Below are 20289 nucleotides of genomic sequence, written 5' to 3' on the forward strand. Positions count from 1 at the left end.
CAGGCAAGAATACTGGAGCGGGTTGCCATTTCTTCCTCCAGGGAATATTCCCGACCCAGGGATCAAACACACATCTCCTGTATCTCCTTCATTGGCAGGCAGATTCCTTTACCACTGTGCCATCTGGGTGTCTGCCTATGAGTGGACCTGTAACAAACACACGGGAGAAATCAAGCGGGATTCTTCCTTGGGGTCTGCACAAGGTACTGCTGTGAATGTGTCCTTTCTGTGATCTAAAAAGGACTTGGAAAGCCCGGGGCAAGTCATCTGTGCTTCTCATGACTGTGATCTATGATCTGTGCCGTCTTAGCTCTGTGGTTTCAAGGATGAATCTGCACAGTGCTTACTATATAGCTCAGTTCAGTTCAGTTCAGTCACTCAGTCATGTCTGACTCTTTGCGACCCCATGGACTGCAGCACGCCAAGCTTCCCTGCCCATCACCAACTCCCAGAGCTTGCCCACACTCATGTCCATTGAGTCGGTGATGCCATCCAACTATGCTAGCACTCAGTAACTGTTTCTTGAAGTACTGCTAAAAAAATCAGTAAAAACAAAAACAAAATCCTCTCTTACATTTGAGCAGCACATAGATGTGACTAAGAAGACAGGCTTCCCAATCAGACAGACCAGGACTCAATTCCAGGCTCTACTGCTTATCACTAACTATTGAACTGATCTTTTAAACACTATTTAATTTTTTCTAACCATAGTTTCTTCATCTATAAAATGGAAATGACAATAATAGCTCTGAATTCCTTGGGTCGTTTTTAGGATTAAATCAGAGAGTGTGTGTAAAATATAGCACCGTGTCTGGTGTATAGTAAGGGTTCAGTAAAATCATTAATACTGTTACTGCAAATTTAATTGAGACTTTATACTATTAATGTCCATGTTTCTTCACCAAATACAGGTACAACACATGACCAGATCAGTTCCAATTCACAATTAAAAAAAAATTCTTTACACTCAAAGACTATTATTATTTTGGAATCTTTTAGAATATGTGTAATAATAATAAAACTTGCTATTAAAAATTCTTTGAAAGATTGTTTTATAAAATTACACAAAAGAGACACTCATGTGATAGCAGAATAAGAATTAAATGTAGTCTAAATTGCAATGTTGATAGAGAACTAAATATTCTTAATTGCTTACAGGACCAGTCAGATATAGTCAAGTACTCCAGTAATATAGAAACAATTTACAGGTAATTATATTTCCATGCAAAGCCTACATCTGTAGGTGAGAGAAGGAGATACACCTCTTCAAAATGTTCTTCGTCTCTTTCCATTTTGAAACTGTGATGAAACACGTATAATGTTCGGCTTAGGTATACTCTATAAATTTTACAGACTTCATTCAGTGATGAATCATTTTTCTTTTAAATCACGGTTTTTAAACAGAACATCTGAGATTAGTTATTTTAAATAATTTAAAAAAATTTAATTTCTGAACTATGCGATACTAAAATCAGACTTACACCCATGTTGAATTTCTCTCTCAAGATATATCTAGATCCCTGACTATGACCATTCTTACCTTCAATAATAAATGTCTACACTTTGAATATAAAAATGTATGTTCTTTTGATAACTGACAGGAACATGCCAGCCAAAGGCAGAAGAAATGTCCATGGATTATAGGCAATCCTACAGCTGAATTTCCTTTGCCATCTTTCACCTCCTTCTATTGCTTAAGCCATTGGTGGCTATTGATTAGCTAAGAAAAACTCACCTCCAATTTAGCTGTTAAATAATTTTCAGTTTTCTCCCTAGAGACATTAGGAATACCGCAGAGATGTGATAAAAGATTGCTGTGAACAATGATAAAAATGTGCATTTCCACATATTTATAAATCCACATGCTAACTTTACTAAACTTGCTGGCAAAGACAACTATCTGATATTTAAGGAAGTTAGTCCAATGGGAAAACTGACAGGCGAAACTGCCCACTCACTGTATCTACTAGACGTCACTTCAATTAGTGATTGAGACTGGCAGCCCACAAAGGCATTTCTGTGTGATGTTCCATAAGAAAAATATGCTTTGTACATAATGTACAATATTCCCTGTCTGTCCCACTCAGACTCAAAACCCTATAAAGCTGGAACGAATCAGACTTTCATGTAACAGCTTGAGTTCCAATTTAAGTTAAAAAGAAATTTTTCTCTTATTAGTAGAGCCTGGCCCTAATAAGCAAGAAAGAAATTATATTGTTTTTTCCCCAGTTATTGCAATAAATAAGAAAAGAACTGTGTTATACGGATCTGGGTGAGAACAGGGAGGGGGGTAATTTCCTCTTATATAATTAAATAATTATTTCTTCTTAAAAAGGTGGAGTTCTAGGCCTGGCAGATCAGTCGTCAAAGGGCAGCTATTCAGCCGTTCATTCAAAGAAGAGGGAAGCAGAGCATGGGAAATTCATTTTCAGATACATTTTGCCCTTGTCACTTTCAAATACATTTGTCCCTGTAGTACTGGAGGCCAGAATTTCACATGGTTCTGGTCCTATGCAATGCACACCCCAAAAGGAATCTAAGAGTGATTTTAAAAGAAATAGTTTAAAACATGAGTATTCTGAAAAAGACAACTGGTTAATTAAAAATATTTTTTAACGGTTGAAAAGTATCTTTGCTTAAAAGAAACATTCTTCCTCAGCCCATGAACTTAAATTTGCATAGTTTAGCTGGAGTTATAAACTGAACAGCTCCATGTGTTACATTTTAAAGTTATACTAAATTATAAAGCACTTACCCTTAAACTCAAGCCTTTCCATGCCAGACTTGCTATAAGCCCCGAAACAAAACATGCTAAATGAGACTATAGTATATACTTTTCTTAATAAGATGTGAATAATAATCACTAATAGCAGATCCAAGAAAAGCTCATAAGAAAGCCAGAAAAATCTTATTAAATTTAACTAACTTAAGAGGTTGGAATGCTGGAATGAAGTTTAAAATCCTCAAGCCAAAATACTCACCAGATACTAATGCTGCTCACTCAGAATTCTGAGCTTTGGGAGATGGAGGTCATGGGTAAGGAGGTTAAAAAAAAATTAATACAATTTGGAGCTCAAGGTAGGGTTTAATTCTGCATTAGAGGGAGACCTTTTAACAATCAAATAATACATTTAAATAAATCTCTCCTGGGGACTGCTTTACAATGAAGTAGTTTCAGTTTCTGGTAGCCAATAAGAGTGGCCAATGACAGAGAGCTAAAAACAAAGACCCAGAATATTTAGTGTTGACCAGGACCAAAAAAATTATCTGAGTCTAGTTCTCAACTACATATTAATATAAATAGAAATGGAGATACAATCATTGATCAGATTTCTGTTTAAGCTTCTAAAGTGCAGGGGGAAAATGTGATACAGTAATCTCATTCACTGAGGTCTGTCACCTTCTTCCTGACCAGGGCTAGAAGATTCCTCCTCCCTGAGCTACCCTTCCTTCCCCCACAAAACACACTCCATCCCTTTAAAGGGACTTTCAATGTCAGGTCAAGGAGTTTGGGGAAACCATGGAAGATTTCTGAGCAGAGCGGTGACATAATGAAAGCAGTGTTTCAGGCAGAGGGAGGTGGGCAGATTCAAGTGACCACAGGCACAGAACGAGGGTCTGAAGGAATGAATGTGTTAACTGTCCATCCTTGCTTCTCAGTAGACACACAAAATAGTGTTCAGAAAGAGTAAATTGCTCACATTCCTGTAGAAAGCATCATGCTTGAATCTCAAGTTATTTGATAACCATCAGAGCCCTGTACCGTTCAAATGGAGAAAATAAATTGATTTAACTAAACCAACAACTTAGCAAATTCACAGAGATTAAGGCATCAAATCTGGCCCTGTATCCTCTCATTTTATTCTAAGTCATAAAATACATATGGACCAAAAAAAGTCCAAACTATTATTTAGGAATTTATGTTTTATCCATCAGTTCTATGATCTGCTGACTGTATAAACTCACTTTTACTAGATTTACAAATATCCTGAAGGTGGCTAGAGCTGAGCAAACAGAAAGGTTATTCTGGGCTGATGCTGACTCTCCTTGGGCACAGAGTCTCCCGGCCCTGCCCTGTCTTTCTCAAAAGGGCTCTAGAATCATTTATGAAAGAGGCTTAGGAGCCACTGTGGGAGTGAACTGGGTCTCTACCTTTCCTTTCTTTTTTAAAAAATTAATTTATTTTTTTTATTGAAGGGATAATTGCTTTACAGAATTTTGTTGTTTTCTGTCGAACCTCAACATGAACCAGCCACAAGTGTACATATATCCCTTCCTTTTTGAACTTCCCTCCCATCTCTCTCCCCCTCCCACCCCTCTAGATTGATACAGAGCCTCTGTTTGAGTTTCCTTAGCCATATAGCAAATTCCCGCTGGCTATCTATTTAGGGTCTTTCCTCATAGCTCAGTCAGTAAAGAATATGCCTGCAATACAGGAGACTCAGGTTCGATTCCTGGGTCGGGAAGATCCTCTGGAGAAGGAAATGGCTACCCACTTCAGTATTCTTGCCTGGAGAATCCCATGGACAGAGAAGCCTGGTAGGCTACAGTCCACAGGATAGCAAGAGTTGGAGACGACTTAGTGACTAAACCATCTATTTCACATATGGTAATGTAAGTTTCCATGTTACTCTTTCCATACACCTGACCTTCTCCTCCCCTCTCCCCATGTTTATAAGTCTATTCTCTATGTCTGTTTCTCCATTGTTGCCCTGTAAATAAATTCTTCAGTAGCATTTTTATAGATTCCATATATCTGTGTTAGAATACGATATTTATCTTTCTCTTTCTGACTTACTTCACTCAGTATAATAGGTTTTAGGTTCATCCACCTCATTAGAACTGACTCAAAGGCACTCCTTTCTATGGCTGAGTAATATTCCATCGTGTATATGTACCACAACTTTTTTATCCATTCATCAGTCAATGGACATCTTGGTTGCTTCCATGTTCTAGCTATTGTAAATAGTGATGCAAGGAACAGTAGGCTACATGTGTCTCTTTCAATTTTGGTTTCCTCAGGGTATATCCCTAGGAGTGGGATTGCTGGGTCATATGGTGGTTTTATTCCTAGTTTTTAAGGAATCTCCATACCATCTTCCATAGTGGCTGTATCAATTTACATTCCCACCAACAGTGCAAGAGCACTCCCTTCCTCCACACCCTCTCCAGCATTTATTGTTTGTAGACTGTTTGATGGTGGCCATTCTGACTGGTGTGAGGTGATAGCTCATTGTAGTTTTGATTTGCATTTCTCTAACGATGAGAACTTCCCTGGTGGCTCAGAGGATAAAGCGTCTGCCTGCAATGCAGGAGACCCGGGTTCGATCCCTGGGTTGGGAAGATCCCCTGGAGAAGGAAATGGCAACCCACTCCAGTATTCTTGCCTGGAGAATCCCATGGACAGAGGAGCCTGGCGGGCTACAGTCCACGGGGTCGCAAAGAGTCGGACACGACTGAGCGACCTCACACTCACACTCACACAATGATGAGAAAGGTTGAGCATCTTTTCATGTGTTTGCTAGCCATCTGTATGTCTTCTTTGGAGAAATGTCTGTTTAGGGCTTTTCCTCACTTTTTGATTGGGTTGTTTGTTTTTCTAGTATTGAGTTGTATGAGCTGCTTATATATTTTGGAAATTAATCCTTTGTTAGTTGTTTCAGTTGCTACTATTTTCTCCCATTCTGAGGGTTGTCTTTTCACCTTGCTTACAGTTTCCTTTGCTCTGCAAAAGCTTTTAAGTTTAATCAGGTCCCACTTGTTTACTTTTGTTTTCATTTCTGTTACTCTAGGAGGTAGGTCATAGAGGATCTTGCTTTGATTTATGTCATTGAGTGTTCTGCCTGTTTTCCTCTAAGAGTTTTATGGTTTCTGGTCTTACATTTCAGTCTTTAATCCATATTGAGTTTATCTTTGAGTATGGTGTTAGAAAGCGTTCTAATTTCATTCTCTTACATGTGGCTGTCCAGTTTTCCCAGCACCACTTAGTGAAGAGGCTGTCTTTGCCCCCTTGTATATTCTTGCCTCCTTTGTCAAAAATAAGGTACCCATGGGAGCATGGGTTTATTTCTGGCTTTCTATCTTGTTCCATCGGTCTGTATTTCTGTTTTTGTGCTAGTACCATACTGTCTTGATGACTGTAGCTTTGTAGTATAATCTGAAGTCAGGAAGGTTGATTCCTCCAGCTCTCTTCTTCTTTCTCAAGACTGCTTTGGCTATTTGGGGTCTTTTGTGTTACCATATGAATTGTGAAATTTTTTGTTCTAGTTCTGTGAAAAATGCCATTGGTAATTTGATAGGGATTGCATTAAATCTTCAGATTGCATTTGGTAGTATAGTCATTTTTACAATATTGATTCTTCCTACCCAGGAACATGGAATATCTCTCCATCTGTTTATGTCATCTTTGATTTCTTTAATTAGTGTCTTAAATAGAAGTAGATGAAGAAGATCTATATACATTAAAGATTAACTGCAAGGGGAAAAGAACAGTAGGAAAAGCAAACAAAGGAAAAATGCAGAAAAAATAATAATAGGTTTAAAAAATTAAAATTAAAAAAAGAGAAAAGAAGAAAAAAAAGGAAAACTCCACAGAACTGAAAAGCCCAATGTAGAGGCAGAGGTTTATAACAGCAATAAAAAATGTGGCTGAGAAAAAAAAGAAAGAAAAAAACAAGACTCAAAAGCTTAATTAGATTTTATAGTGCCAATAACATTGACAACTACAACAGAGAGGGGAAAAAAAGGAAAAACAGAAAAAAAAAATCCAAAAGAATCTACAGAACAAGTCAAAACATAAGAATAATACATATTTTTCTTGAGTCACTGCTGTCAAGAGCCCCTTCCCTTGCTGGGAGTTATAGGCCACCTCTCCTCACTAGGATGCCCTCCACACTGTGCTGGTCTCCAGACCTGTTGCGGGGGCAGCTCAGATTCTAATCTGGTCCCACTCCTGTGTGTTCTTGCCTCCAATGTCCACAACTATCAGAACTAGTGTGTTTTCTTTTGTGGGAGCACTCAATGGCCTTTTATATATTCCATAGAGTCTGCCTAGTTGATTGTGTGGATTTAACCTGCAGCTTGTACAGCTGGTGGGAGGGTTGTGGGTCTTCTTCCTTAGCCACGCTTCACCTGGGTTTCAACTGTGGTTTTATTTCCACCTCTGTATGTGGGTTGTCCACTGGGGTTTGCTCCTGAGTCTGCCCTGGAGGGCTTGGGTTTGCCCCTGTGAGGGCCAGGTGTGGAGGTGGTGCAGCTGCTTGGGTCCCAGGGGTTCTGGCAGCACCAGGTACTCAGGGGGTTGGCGGCTGGGGTGGCAGGAAGTATAGTGCTCTAGAAGGGTATGGTGACCAGTACTGGCCAATACACTCCAGTATGCTTGCCTGGAGAACCCCCTTCCCTGACAGAGAAGTCAGGCAGGCCACAGTCTATAGGGTTGCAAAGAGTTGGACACAACTGAAGTGATCCTGCACGCAGAGAGGCAAGATGTTTTTTGCCTGTGGCAGCCCTGCCCCAGTGAGAGTTGACTGTGAAAGTGGTGCAGCTGCTTGGCTTGTGGGGATCCTTGCAGCGCCAAGTGTGCAGGGATAGGGACTGCCTCCGCCCCAGGAGTTACGACCCTATCAGAGTCTTTTTTCTAGCCTCTTGTAGCAGGCAAACAGAAGGCCTCTTTGGCTAGTCTTTCTCGGTAGCTCTGACTATTCAGGCACTTAGGGGTCCTTAGGGGTCCTTCTCCATTGTTTGGCAACTCAGGCACATAGAGGGATCCCCCTGGCTGGGGTCCTTCTCTGTAGATCTGTGGTGCATCAGGCACTTAAAGGGGCCCCCTGGGTAGGGTCCTGCTCTGTAGTTCGGTGAGTCAGGCCTTCGATGGGCCAGCCCATCTATTGTTGAGCTTCAGATGTGGGGAAAGAGAGGCTATGGTGATGGCTCCACCCCCTCACGTGACTCAGCGGTATCGCCTGGCTTCCATGGCTGCCTGGCTTTCCTCCACAGGCATTTCCCACCACGGTCTCCTCCCTCACATCCTCTCGATCTGTCTCTCTGCAGTCAGCAGCAGCCCTCGCCCTGGGATTGCTCCACAATCCCTAAACTCCAGCTCCTAGTTGCTGCACCTTCCAGGGGACCTGCATCCCTGTCCTGGGTATGTTTGGCTGCGGCAAGGACTGTCTGATTCTCATTCCATTTAGGCTGCCACAGATCAGCTGTTTCACTCTCAGCCTTAAATGTTTCATCTCTGATTCAGACAATTGCCCTGATGTGAGGATAGGACCCCTGCCTCAGTTCCCCACCCGTCGAGGACAGGTCAAGTTCTACTAACACTCCTGTTTTCCCCCCTAGTTCCTTTGTCTACCAAGCTTTGTGTGGTGCTATATATTCTTTCCACTGGTCAGGTTCTCCTGTCCGCTCTCAGCTCGTGCTCTGCATGCATTTCTGTGTCTGAAGGTGCTTTCCTGATGTGTCCGTGGAGAGAGATGTACTCCACGTCCACCTACTCCTCCACCATCTTGTTCTACCTTTCCTTTCTTACTTCTTCATGAATGAGGCTGTAATCTTTTTTTTTAAAGTTAGAAACCAATGCACTGAGTGGGGATTTAAAGGACCAGAGGTGATATCCCCCCAAAGAGACTTGACAATTGATAAAATAGGGTCTTTAAGGGAACAAAACATTTTAAACCTTTGCCACTGTGTGGGAAATACCTTATTCCAGGAGACCAATGTGTCTGATTTTCATTATCAAAGTTAAACATCATAAAATCAAGCTCCGCATAAGAAGGACTTGCCTGGTGTTCAATTATTTATTCGTTTCACTCAACAATTTCCAAGTCTTTGCTAAATGCTAGGCATCTTGGTAGCTGGTACCCAAAATTAGTACTAAAGAAATAGTTCAACAAGCGAGCCTAAGGAAATACCAGTGTATCAAAGGTATCGAACTATAGACATCACTGCACATAAAGTACTCAGATACTTCCCAAGTCCTTTATGTTGACTCCACAACATTCAGAATCCACTGTTTCAAGGGAGCAGTCTTTGACAAACTATAGCCTATTGTTATCCAAAGGTCAAATGAAATAAGCCCAATGGTTACAATGTGCCGCCCCCTCTGGGCTCTTCCCCAGACAGATGACGCTGCTTGCCAGGCTGCCCTCACACTTGCTCCCACTCTCATCTCCTCCCAGCCTCCTTCCCCACATTTTGGGCAACTGGTCTCCTGTCTTATTTTTGAAAGACTCCATCTCCCAAGGCTGCTTCTCTAAGCTGTCTTATGACTCCACCTTCCTCTTTGGGACTCACATAACCCTCTAAACTCTGATTCTGGTTTTCAGAGACTGTGGTTTTTGTTGCTGCTGTTGCTGTTTAGTCATTCAGTTGTGTCTGACTCTTTGCGACCCTATGGACTGTAGCCTGCCAGGCATGGGATTTTCCAGGCAAAAATACTGGAGTTGGTTGCCACTTCCTCCTCCAGGGGATCTTCCTGACCCAGGGATCGAACCCCACTCTCTGCGTCTCCTGCATAGCAGGCGGATTCTTTACTGCTGAACCACTGGGGAAGCCAGTGGTTTATTTTTGCCCCAATCTCTATTAAATAATAAACGGCTTGATGGCAGTGACCAATCTGGCTTTGTGAGGTTTTTAAAAAATTTAAGCTTTATCAACTTTTCACAATTAAAAAAAAAGATGCCCTGAGAATTGGGGGCGGGGGGAGACAGTAATAAGTCATTCAATAAATATTTGAGTTCCAAATATGTCCCAGACTAGGCTGCATTTCAAACTCTAAAATGCTAAGCAGCTAGCTCTCTGGTTTGTGTTTTTTAAGATACAATTTTGTAGAATAAATTTTGCTGAAAAGACCACAACATAGTATAGCAATGAAAATTTTCCTATAAAATGGTAAGTTCTTTCCTTTCTAAGATGTTTTCTACGTCTTTCTTTTTAAGATTTACTTGTTTATTTTTGGTTGTGGCCGGTCTTCCTTGTCGCATGCAGGCTTTCTCTAGTTTCAGTGAATGGGGACTACTCTTCACTGTGGTGTGTGAGCTTTCCATTGCAGTCGCTTCTCTTGTGGTGGAGCTTGGGCTCTAGGCATGAGAGCTTCAGCAGTTGCAGTGCCTGGGCTCAGTAGTTGAGGATCATGGGTTCTCAACTGGACTGGACTGTTCTCATGCACTGGCTCCGAGTTGTGACACACAGCCTTAATTGCTCTGTGGCATGCAGTATCTTCCCGGGCCAGGGATCAAACCAGCGTCCCCCGCATTGCAAGGTGGACTCCCACCCACTGGACCACCAGGGAAGCCCTAGAAAGTCTCTTAAATTACACCTAACAATCCACTTAAGTTTGGAAAGAAGATTCAGTAGTACAGTTGGTTCTTTCCTGCAATTAGAGATATAACTGATTCATAACAATATCTTTTATGTTTTGCTGTTTGCTAAATATTTTACCTTTTTAAACTTTTTTTTAATGAAAAAGAAAAAACTGAACCATTCCTCTTTTTCTTCAGTCTCTAGAATCTGCTAAACAAGTAGGAACACTATAGAAAGGGGGCAATTGGAGAATTCATTTGCTTCATTCCAAAATGTTATATTAATTAATTTTAAGAAATAAAGAGGGTATTGTTGCCTGACATTTATTATTAAAGTAAAAGATGACCAAGGCTCATATTTTGAAATGTATTACAGACTGTGCAATGCATTCCATGAGGCATAGCACACTCTAAAATCGGTTCATTTATAGTATATAGACGTCTCTAAAAGACGTCCTACTAATAAAATAGGCCTTTACTCAATTTGACTGCCAAACTGACTTACTTTGGCAAGCAAGCTTGGAACATTTTAAATTTTACAAACATTATCCTGTTTTAAAAAGTTAATTTTGACTACTTTGAGGAATGTAAAAATAAACCTTGGTTTCAGTGAAATCAAGATTAAATTCTACCAGACTTCTAAAATTAACTGTCATAATCAGATTATACAATTAGTATAACGTATAAAGGCTCTGAGTCTTGGGGTTGGAGAGGCCCATTTATTCTCAACAACTCCCCTTTCCTCTTCCAAAAGGCAACTTAGTGACCATCTTTCCCATTTGCCCTTTCCTGTAGGTTGATGGGGTAAAAAAGATACACAATTCATAAATGAGAGTGAAAAGCAACACATCAGGTATTTATTTAAATTGAGATTCAATAATAACCTGATTCCTGAAACAATATTAACAAAAATAAGTACACAAAGCAAAGAACAACAATGACAAAAACTTAAGGGAAGAAAATGAAAGGAACAAAAGCAGAAAAAGAGAAAGGAGACTGATAATCTGGTTCTAGGCACTATGCTTGGTTTAGGGCTTCCCTGACGGCTCAACTTTAAAGAATCCACCTGCAATGCAGGACACACAGGAGACACAGGTTCCATCCCTGGGTTGGGAAGACCCCTTGGAGGAAATGGCAACCCACCCCAGTATTCTTGCCTGGAGCATTCCATGGACAGAGGAACTGGGTGGGCTACACTCCATGGGGTCACAAAGAATCAGACACGACTGAATGATTAAGTACACAGGCGCTGTTACTCCCATTTTTATAGGGACAGAAATGAAGGCTGAGAGAGATGCAATATTTACCCAAGAGCACAAAGCTATTCAATGGTAGAGCCAGGATTCAAATACAGGGCATCTCTTCTAAAGTCCATGTTCTTCCCACCTCATGTTATACAGGAAGGAAAGGAAGAAGGATTGAGCAAAGAAAAATGAGAGCTGTAATGTAATAGCAATGATTACTCCTCTAGGAGTAATCTAGGCTAGCTGTACTTACTTATCTACCTTTCAGGAAAACTTTGTTTTAACATTTGTATTTTAGATCCACAAATAGAAAGTGCAGGCAACTATAAATTCAATACACTGGCACTTTTGCCTCCAGATTGATCTGCAGTAATTTTTATTAGACATTAACTGTGGCTTCTAGAAGATGTTGAAGGATATTGCTGACCTGCTACATTAAAAAATAATAATAATAATATGGGGCTTTAGACTTTCAGATTTTTGGAGAAAGGGAATTTTATCTTTTGTCATTTCCTTGTTATAAACAAAATACAAGCAACCATACTCCAATGAATTAGAATTATGTTGACCAAAAAGGGTATTCATTGTCAAATACTGCTGTTACTCTACATCATACATGCTCCACTTGCTGCCACAGAGGTTAAAAAGGGATTCCAGTTGCTTTAACAGAGTCAAGAAAGATAGTTTTCCAATAACAGTTTTCTGCAGTAATGGATGTGTTCCGTATTTGTACTGTCCAATATGGTAGCCACTAGTCACACGTGGCTACTGAGCACTTGCAAGGTGCCCAGTGTGACTGAAGAGCTGAATTTTTCATTTTATTGGATGATCCTGAACAAAGACCCCTGCCTTGCAGTCCTGGCCAGGTTATAATTTATAGTAATTGTATATAAAGACAAATGATTGTTTAGCTATTAGTGGTGCTACTGGTAAAGAACCCACCTGCCAATGCAGGAGACATGAGAGATGCGGATTTGATCCCCAGATTGGGAAGATCCCCTGGAGAAGGGCATGGCAATCCACTCCAGTATTCTTGCCTGGAGAATCCCATGGACAGAGGAACCTGGTGGGCTACAGTCCATAGGGTCACAAAGACTCAGGCACAACTGAAGCAACTTAGCACACATGCACACAACCTTCCAATGGTAAGAGAGGAAAAGAGGGGAAAATGAATTTATAAAACAGTAGACAGTCTCGTTCTCCTTTTTTGTTAATATATAAACCCTGCTTGTGTCTCTGTAAAAGCACTGATATTTAACTTCTGTGCTCCAGAGAACAGAGCAGCTCTGCAGTCAATATTTGTTGATCAAAAAGGGCTGTCTACCTGAGGTCAACTCATGCTGAAATCTGAGCATCTTACCCTGTCCACATTACCTCTACATCTTGGAAATTAGGACCCATGCTTGCAGTTTTTACCCCTGTCTCCAGCAATTAACACTTAGTATTTATTAAATACTTACTAAATAAGTGAGTAACTAACCTTGAAATTTCTCCACTCATTGCTCCAACATCTCAGAAAAGCCATTTGAGTTGAGTCTGGTGATCTGGGCAAATCAGAGACTCCAGGATCTGTGTCAATGCCAAGTTCATGCTACACTGCTGATGAAGTGTTCAGAGGGACTTTTGGTTCAAATTTCCTAGCTAACTAAAATAACATCATTGGCAGGCTTAGGGAAGGGGGAGGGTGGAGCATTGTAGGCCAGGTGCGGCAAAGTAAGACCCTTCAGAAAATGGTGCTCAGGTCTGTAATTTAACCCCTGGACGTTATGATACAACATACACAAAGGAACCAGATTCCAAGTGGTAGATTCTATCTCTTTTAACCAAATACAAGAATTCTCAGGTCTTACTTTTTAGGAAAAATTGTTCCCTTCAGAGAAAGTAACTAGTGTCCTAAAGGGAAACAAAAAGAAAACCTGGGAGAAAAGCCAGTCTGAAATTGGAAAACTAATAAAGAACTCAAGGAGAAAGGAAATATAGGTTACAAAAATTATATAGTCACAATGTATGTGGAGGTAGGGACAATGTTTGTTTAACCTTTCAGGGGCTGAACTAATGGTAGGGTTCCATGGTCCCCTTCTGTGCCAAGTCTTCTTAACTCGGTATAGCCCTAATTCCTCCAGAGTGCCATGGGGAACATTCAAAGTGACCATCTGTCTATGAAATCACCCTCAGAGAAATAAAAATGCATTTGGCAGGCACCCAAAACTATCACAGGTTCCCTACCATGATAACGAGTTTATTGGTCATTGCCAAGTATCCTTTATGCAGCCCTCTGTGAACATCAGGAACATTTTTTGCAACACCAAATTAAAAGGTAAGTATAGTTTAGATTAGAAATCTTGTATGCTATTTTTGGATGCAGAACTCCTTATTAACTGTCATAATACCATTACCCTTTCACTTTAATACGGCAATAAGAAGATTCCCAAATGAATCATTCAAAACTTTGCTTCAGTGAGCACACGTGGAATGTGACTGGCTCTTGAGAGGTTTTTCCAGAGCTCTGTGGATAAAGAGCAGATCATTACCATGCAGCCTTTTAGAGGACTTGACTGTACTCGGGATGTAAAATTAGGAAAAGCTGTCCCTCCTGACCGTACAAATGATCCCTTCACCCCGGCCATCCTGTTCTCCTTATCTTCCTTACGTAGGCTTTTATTTTTGTGCGCTTCCCCTGTCCAGTCTTCCCCACCACCTTCTGTGTTCTGCACTATGCAGGCAGTCCCTTTATCATTCCCAGTCACCCTTCAAGGGTCACTCAAGTTCTCTCTTGTCAGACTGTCCCTAACTTTATCAACCTGCAGGGATCCTTCCCATTTCTGAACTCCTGAATGCTTTATCGTTTCTACTGCAAGCTAAACTTCTCATTACTATCATACTTAATCTTATTCTTTGATTCCCCTGGTGGATACTGATAATCAACTAGGTTTAGGACTTGTGGATATAGGCTCCGTCTCATGGTAGGGAGAGACTACTATCTGCCTTTTTAAAATTCTTAGTGTTCTCTGATAGAGGAATGGATAAAGAAGATGTGGTGCATACATACAATGGAATATTACTAAGCCGTTAAAAATGAAATAATACCATTTGCAGCAACATGGATGGACCTAGAGATAGTCATCCTGAGTGAAGTAACTCAAAGAAGGAGAAGTATCATATGACATCCCTTATATGTAGACTTTAAAAAGAAATGATACAAATGAACTTCTTTACAAAACAGAAACAGACTCACAGACTTTGAGAATGAAATCATGGTTGCCAGGAGGCAAGGATGGGGGCATGTTAGGGAAACTGGTATAAACATGTACATACTGCTATATTTAAAATAGATAACCAACAAGGACATACTGCATAGCACGTGGAACTCTGCTCAATATTATGGATAGGAGGGGAGTTTGGGGGAGAATTGATACATGTATATGTCTGGCTGAGTCCCTTCGCTGTTCACCTGAAACTATCACAGCATTGTTAATCGGCTATACCCCAACACAAAAAAGTTTAAAAAAATAATCCTGAGTGTTCTCAATTAGTCACATTATCAGCTGATTGATGGGCATGAGGATAGGAATCTATACATGAAAAAGCCAGAAGCTTTAATACGAGATTAAGTTGAACTACTTAATATGTGGTGATAAATAGAATCAAGAGAATATACTAAATGTGACCCCTGCAATGATCTTAATCAGTCAGATGATTAACAGATAATTTTAAAAACAGCAAAAAAAAAAAAACACACACACGAGTGATTGACTACAATGAATGTCTTAGAAAGATTTATTACAGCTTAGAGAGTCAAGAAACAATGAAAGATGACCTACTGTAGTACAGAAGGTGGGGAAAATAGAAAGGAGAATATGAACAACTGAAAGGAGGTGGCAAATGAGCTGGGATAAAATTATACTTTCTATTTGATTGGCTTTTTAAGACTTAAGTACTTTATAAACAAACAACAACTTTAAAATACCAACCAGGTGGGTGCATCTGTAGGTCCAAAAAGGAATAGCAATTGAAAGTATCTGAGATCTTCCATCTATACATAATTTTACTACAAGGCTGTCAACCTTTAAGATAGTCTTAAAGTGATGTGAACATTCTATACTATTATCAAGTCAGAAGTACATCTCAAACATTAATTGAATAACTTTAATTGAATATTCATTAAGTATTTGAGAGTATTAATTTTTAAAAAAGCAACATGCAAGAAATCACAAAAAGAAAATAAAAAGATTTAGAGAATCAGCATTCCTGGTAGAGGAACAGCATCTAGAATCTTTGTTCTAATAACTGTCCTAAAAGTGTTGGGTAGAGTAACTAATAAAAGGCAGCAAAGTATCACACAACATCCTTATTTTCAGCATTTCCTAGTTAGACCATCCTGTGTATTCTATCCCAAACTGTCCTGCTCTTACACAGCAGCTATATCCACATCCGCATTTGTTTCCGTGGATGTCTTCCTGATTTGGGAAAGACACACACAGCAGCTGGCTTACTGCCTTGTCCGCAGTACAGTGCTGCAAATACATGCACGCTGGGCTGAGTCTAAATGCTCCAGTTTTCATCCTACGATCGCCTCCAACAGTATCGTTACCCTCAGTGTAACTGTCATGTATAACGCAGCATCCTTATTCTTTCAAGAAAGCTCAAAGGATGGCACTCTTCCATTGTTACTACCCACCCCCAACCCCAGAAGCTCTGCTTGCTAAGCCTTCTTCTGTCCTCCCCATTTTAGTGACTGGCATCCCCATCTACCTGCTTAGTTGCTCAAACCAGAAAACTGCAAGTTAGTTGTGATTCTCTTTCTCTTCCTCCCCCATAACCAGTGGTTCACCAAACCTAGGAGATTCTACCTCATAAATCTTTCTAGTGTGAAATTATTTCTAAATCCTGGATCAAGTCATCACCTTCTCTCACCTGCAAAAAGGCTTCTAAAGCTCTTTCTCTCTACGACAGTCCTGACCCAGTTCAATCTACTCTCCACAATGCAGGTTACAGACCTCTCTAAAATATGAATCTGAATTACTTTCTGCTTAAAAATCTATAATGTCACACCCATTAGGATGGCTATTATAAAACAATTTAAAAAAACAAACAGAAAAGAACAAGTGTTGGCAAGGATGTGCCCAGCAGCTGTGGAAACAGTGTGGTGAATTCTCAAGAAGTTAAACATAAAATTACCACATGATCCAGTAATTAACTTCTGAGTATGTAACCAAAAGAAGTGAAAGCAGGAACTCAAACAGGTATCTGTACACCCATGTTCAGAGCAGCACTGTTCACAATATCCAAGTATCCACGGACAGATAAGTGGATGAAAATAATGTGGTATATACATACAATGGGGTATTAATCAGCCTTTCCAAAGGAGAAAATTTTGATACATGCTACGATTTGGATGAACCTTGAAGACATTATGCTAAGTGAAATCAGTCACAAAGGAACAGATACTGTATGATTCCATTCATATGAGGTACCTAGAGTGGCCAAATTCATGGAGATAGAAAGTTGAATGGTGGTTGCCAAGGGCTGGGGAGGGAAGAATGGGAAATTATTGTTTAATGGGTATGGAGTTTCAGTTTGGGGAGATGACGGGTGTTCTGGAGAAGGGATGGTGGTGATGGTTGCACAACCGTGCGAATGTACTTAATGCGGCTGAACTGTAGTCACAGGAGTGATTCCAATGATACATTTTATGTTCTGCATATCTTTTTCACAATAAAAAAGTCATGCATACACAAACATCCACGCTGCCTCTCACTGGCTCAGGATACCGCCCAGAAATCTCAGGTAATTCACACGCCCCTCAGGATTTAGTCCCAGTACACCTCTCCCCTTGCTAGTACACTTTCTCCTCCAGCGCCTAGTCATACTCAACCATGCTGGAGTTGGGTTCACACTACTTTGTAAGTCTTTACACAGACCATTCCCACTGCCGACCAGACCACCTCTTCTCCATTTGCAACATTTTTCTTTTTCATCCCTTCTTGGTATCTCATATCACAATAAGAGATAAGAGCTGCCTGTTTGCCTTTCTGTCTCCCTCCCTACTAGCTTATAGTTTTATGATGGGAAAAAAGTCTCATCTCATTTGGAATTATATCTTTGGTACCTGGCACACATAAATATTCAGTAAATACTACTGACTATATACATGTTAAATACATAAATGTAGCAGATAGGGAAGACTTTCTGGAAGCACAAATTTTACAAAAAGTATGTACTATACACAACTGGACACATACCATTTCTTCACAGGCATCTTTGAAAAATTCTATGTCTGTTATAAACGGTTCATCAAAAGGTTCAAATTCTTGAGATAAAATTCTTATATGAAAATTTTTTCACATAATATTCCAGTTTATTCTACAGTTTTTCCTGATGGGCAAATATGGTACTTTAAAAAAATCAGTTTGTTTTTTTAATACCATTGTATTTAAAGTCATATGCATATAGGACTTTCATTCCTTTAAAATTAGATCATTGAGAAATGTTAAATCAGAATCCTGAAAGTACTGATATGTTGAAAGTACTGATATGTCTGTCATGTTGAAACAGTTGTTTTCTTGCCCATTGTTCTACTGTTTTGTGACAGTTTTTAAAGGAGGGATCAGCTTCAAAATATGATCTCACACCCTGAAACCATATAATTTATGATTCTAAAATATCAATATTTATGACCATATAATTTTAAAATTAATCACTTATACTATTTCATTCAAAGTGGAAAGAGTCTGAAACTAGCCATGCTACACAATGCTGTCAGGACCAATCTTCTAAGAAACGGCTTTGGTGAGTGACTAAAAGATTCTCGCATCTGATACGAAAAAACCATTCAGCAACTGCGGAAACACGCTGCAGAGGATCCCCACGCCCTCTCTCCCATCCCTTGTCCTTCTCCCCACCTTTCTCTTCCTCTCTTTTCAAAGGACTGAAACCAGATAATCTCAGCAGCATCTAAAACCTGATAAAAGTGAAAAGTATTTATTACTTAATCCCTGTCTGGATGTGATTTAAAAAAAAATTGAGATACAACTGACATATAACATCAGTTTCAGGTGTACAACATAATGATTCGATATTTGTATATACGGCAAAATGATTACCACATTACGTTTGCTTACCATCCATTACCACATATTTACAAATTAATTTTCTTGTGATGAGAACTTTTAAGATCTATTGTCTTAGCAACTTTCAACTTTACAATATGGTATTATTAACTATGGTCACCACACAATACGTTACATCCTCGTGACTTATTTATTTTAGAACTGGAAGTTTGTACTCCTTTACCTACAAGTGAATTTGCTACCTGCACACAATGAATTACTTCTCAGGAATAAAAAGGGAAAGTAACACACATAGCAGTTAGATAGTCTCAAAAAGGTCATGAGTCAAAATCGTCAGATACAAAAGGGTACCTACTGTATGATCCTGTTTATGCTATGCTATGCTAAGTCACTTCAGTCGTGTCCGACTCTGTGCGACCCCATAGACCGCAGCCCACCAGGCTCCCCCATCCCTGGAATTCTCCAGGCAAGAACACTGGAGTGGGCTGCCATTTCCTTCTCCAATGCATGAAAGTGAAAAGTGAAAGTGAAGTTGCTCAGTCGTATCCAACTCTTAGCGACCCCATGGATTGCAGCCTAACAGGCTCCTCCGTCCATGGGATTTTCCAAGCAAGAGTACTGAAGTGGGGTGCCACTGCCTTCTCTGATGATCCTGTTTATATGAAGTTTTAAAGCAAACAAAATAATCTATGGTAACAGAACTCAGAATAGTGCTTCTGGTGAAGACAGAAGGAAAGGCTAAGCAGTGGCATAAAGGAACTCTCTGAGGTGACAGAAATGTTTTACATCTGACCAAGGTACGCATTATACTACTGTATACATTCGTCAAAGCTGATCAAACCATGCACTTAAGATATATGCATTTCCCTGTATAAAAATCATACCCTAATTTTAAAAGAGAATGTCCTCTTCTAGCTCTTTTAAGACTTTTTACTACCAAAAAATATAATTCTTGGTCTCTGTTAAGTACTTAGGATTTTATAAAATATGTTATGATTGCTCACCTGCAGTATGTGTGACTTTAAACTTACTCATGGAAAAAAAAGCTGGAAAGCATATATCAGAGAAATCATGGCCTGAGATAGGAAGGAGAACTGGCAATGGCAGAGATTTTCTAGTATTTTTCAACCTACCAGATCTGAACATGCTTTATTTTACAAAGTACATTTTTTAAAAGTCCTATGCTACAGATTTATAGGTCCTGCTGCTGCTGCTAAGTCACTTCAGTTCTGTCCGACTCTGTGCGACCCCATAGATGGCAGCCCACCAGGCTCCCCTGTCCCTGGGATTCTCCAGACAAGAATACTGGAGCGGGTTGCCATCTCCTTCTCCAATGCATGAAAGTGAAAAGTGAAAGTGAAGTCGCTCAGTCTTGTCCAACTCTTTGAGACCCCATGGACTGTAGCCTGTCAGGCTCCTCCGTCCATGGGATTTTCCAGGCAAGAGTACTGGAGTGGGGTGCCATTGCCTTCTCCTACCTGCTATGAAAGAAATTGTTGCTTTTGTATCATCTCAATATATTACATAGTCAGCCAAACCATTTGAATAGAAACTGTGAGTACAGCTATAATGAAGCACTTGGTTTTATACTTCTTTTTCATAAATGTTGATCACTATCAATAGTAGCAAAAAGGACTCCTGTTCAGGCAGCCTCATCACAAATATATCCATCTC

General features: G+C 39.9%; 1 protein-coding gene across 5 annotated transcripts in view; it reads right to left on the bottom strand.

Annotated features, from left to right (window-relative positions):
• DISP1 (dispatched RND transporter family member 1) overlaps positions 1-20289 on the bottom strand; it is a 218627-nt gene that overhangs the window by 38818 nt on the left and 159520 nt on the right. The gene's annotated exons all lie outside the window — the stretch shown is intronic.

This window comes from Bubalus bubalis, chromosome 5, assembly GCF_019923935.1.
Source record: "Bubalus bubalis isolate 160015118507 breed Murrah chromosome 5, NDDB_SH_1, whole genome shotgun sequence".
In the NCBI taxonomy this organism is placed as follows: domain Eukaryota; kingdom Metazoa; phylum Chordata; class Mammalia; order Artiodactyla; family Bovidae; genus Bubalus; species Bubalus bubalis.